At 53.0% G+C, this 2,381-nt stretch overlaps 1 protein-coding gene across 1 annotated transcript in view; it reads right to left on the bottom strand.

The window, feature by feature from the left end:
• The window catches only part of RPTN (repetin), a 9,482-nt gene that overhangs the window by 330 nt on the left and 6,771 nt on the right, over positions 1-2,381 (bottom strand). The gene's annotated exons all lie outside the window — the stretch shown is intronic.

Below are 2,381 nucleotides of genomic sequence, written 5' to 3'. Positions count from 1 at the left end.
AGGAATGCAGTGACTGTGGCCTCAGGAGATGAGACTGACCAGGGGCAGGGCGTAGTGCGGGGTGCTCTCCTCGGCTGTGCGTGAGAACCCCCCGGGGGGACTGATAGGAAGCCAGGTTGCGTGGGTCACGCCACAGACCTGGCGAGGTGTTTTGGGGAATGGGATCCCGGCGCCGGTGGCTTTTAGAACTGTCCAAATGATAAAGTCCCAGCCGGGGCGGACAGACATTTGACTTATGGAAAGAAGAGTAGAAAAAGCCTCATTGAAGGTGACAGAAGGTGGGGAGACGCTCACGGGGGAGCCTAAGACGCTTCCTGCGGATAAGAGACCCTGGCGAGAAAGGGGGGTTGTGGGTACCCAGGGCAGGAGACTCAGGAAGAAAGGAGCGACCCCCCCTTATACATAACCCTCGGTCACTTCCCAAATGACTCCCTAGCCCAGGCGCCCAAGCCGTTGTCCTTTGCGTGTTTTAAACTGGGTTATTTAGGTTTCTTTTGTGGTTAAGTTTTAGGATTTGTTTCTATATATTCTGGATATGGATCCCTTATCAGATATACAAACTTCGCAACAATTTCTCCCATTCTGCGGGTTGTCTTTTCACGGCTGATGCCCAGAAGTTTTGAGTTTGGACGTGGTCTAGTTTATCTAGTTTTACTTTTGTTGCCTTTGCGTTTTGGCCTCACGTTCTAGGTTTTTATTTTTTTCTTAAAGCAGCTACAGTTTGCCGCTCTCCTATTGTGATGATAGTCAGTCGAAAGCCCTGGTCAGATCTGTCAGGCCTAATGCCGTTAAGCCTGGTAGTGCCCATGTCACCAGCGGCCTCGCCCACATTTGCTCCCCTAAAGCCTACTCGTCCTTCGGGGTCCAGGCCTACTGCTTCCAGCAAGAATTCCGCTCGTGTTTCCCGGCTGGACGACAGGCCTATCACAGCATTCTTTGAATTAAATGTATCGATTTGTATACACTGCATCTCTCAGGAGACCGTGAGCTCCGTGAGGACAGGGACAGTGTGATCCATGTTCATGCCCCCCACAGTCCCTGCATGTGTCTCGTGTGTAGCTGTCTGGCAAAGACCAGTTGCTTGGCAGTGACGTGCCGGGCTCTGCTCTGTGAGTTATGACGCCTGTCGGATAGGCTCTTTCATTGGCTTGGGAGGCCATAAAGTGATTTTCGAACACGGACTCCGGAAGTCAGGCCCGGATTCGAATTCTGTTCTCGACACTTCCAAGATCCGTAACTTCGGGTGAGTAGTTTCATCTCTTGATGGCTCGACTTTCTCGTCTGTAAAGTGGATGATAAGAAGCACCAAGGGTCCGTGAGAGGCTCCCGTGGAGTAAGGCGTGCGAGCACTCAGCCTTGTGCCCGGCACACGCCACGTGCCCAGGGAAGGTCGGTGGTGCCTATTATTTTTTACTTGTATTTGCAAACAATCGTTTGTTCTCTTGAACCCGTCACATGGCATCGAGATCGTGTTCTGCCCCAGGGACTGTGACTTCGTCGTGGCAGACAGCGCTGCCAGTGCCCGGCAGAGCTTTCAACCCATTGTGGCCCTCGGTGTTTGCTGGCTCAATGAAGGCTTGACTCTGAGACCTTTCAGCCGCAGCCCCAATACTAATCATACTTAAGATGCTTCTGTTATTAGTAGGTGTTGCCCCACCAATAAATGTGGGGCCTTATAAATGAGGAAGATCCAGGATTCCCCTGGCTTTACGGAAGTGCGTGAAGGACGGACTTGCAAGCTGGGAACTTTAAAACAAGCAGAGAGCATCAGAGCGCCACAGTAGAGAACCGAGAATAGTTACAAACTGCTCTTAACTCCACAGCACACCACGCGAGGGACTCAAGGACCGTGGGGAAAACTTAATCACTGGGGTGGAGGGTGGGGGGAAGGGCGTGGCTTTATGGAGCTGAAGTTTGAAGGAGGCTTTAAATGAGTACAATATTAACTGACAAAATCCACCCACCTATTTGAGAAACCTAATCATTCATTAAAGCTGGGGACAGAGGCCCCCTCTGCCATGAAGACACTCACTCGTCTGGCCCAGCCCGCATAGGGTCTACTCCTCCTTCGAGTCCCCAACAAACGTGTGTCAAGTCGGCCTTCCTTACATGGAAAGCTTAGGGCCTGCCTCTGCCTCTAAGGACAGGCCCTTCTAGGACATGGCCCTCCACAGGCTGTTTCGGCCACCCAACCAAGATGCTGCTACTGAGATTTTAAAATGAGGAAACCGAGGCTCAGGTCGCAGGGGAGGCGCGGCAGTTCCGGTCACGGCGGGAAAGTGGGGTGTTTGGGGGTGCAGGGGTTCGCGTCACGGGGGAGCGCAGCGGTTTGGGTCACGGGGGTGGGAGGGCGCAGGGGTTCTCGTCACGGGGTTGAGGTG

This window comes from Pteropus alecto, unplaced genomic scaffold (assembly GCF_000325575.1).
Source record: "Pteropus alecto unplaced genomic scaffold, ASM32557v1 scaffold49, whole genome shotgun sequence".
In the NCBI taxonomy this organism is placed as follows: Eukaryota; Metazoa; Chordata; class Mammalia; order Chiroptera; family Pteropodidae; genus Pteropus; species Pteropus alecto.
The sequence above is the reverse complement of the archived record's forward strand: the minus strand, read 5'-3'. Positions and strand labels throughout refer to the sequence as shown.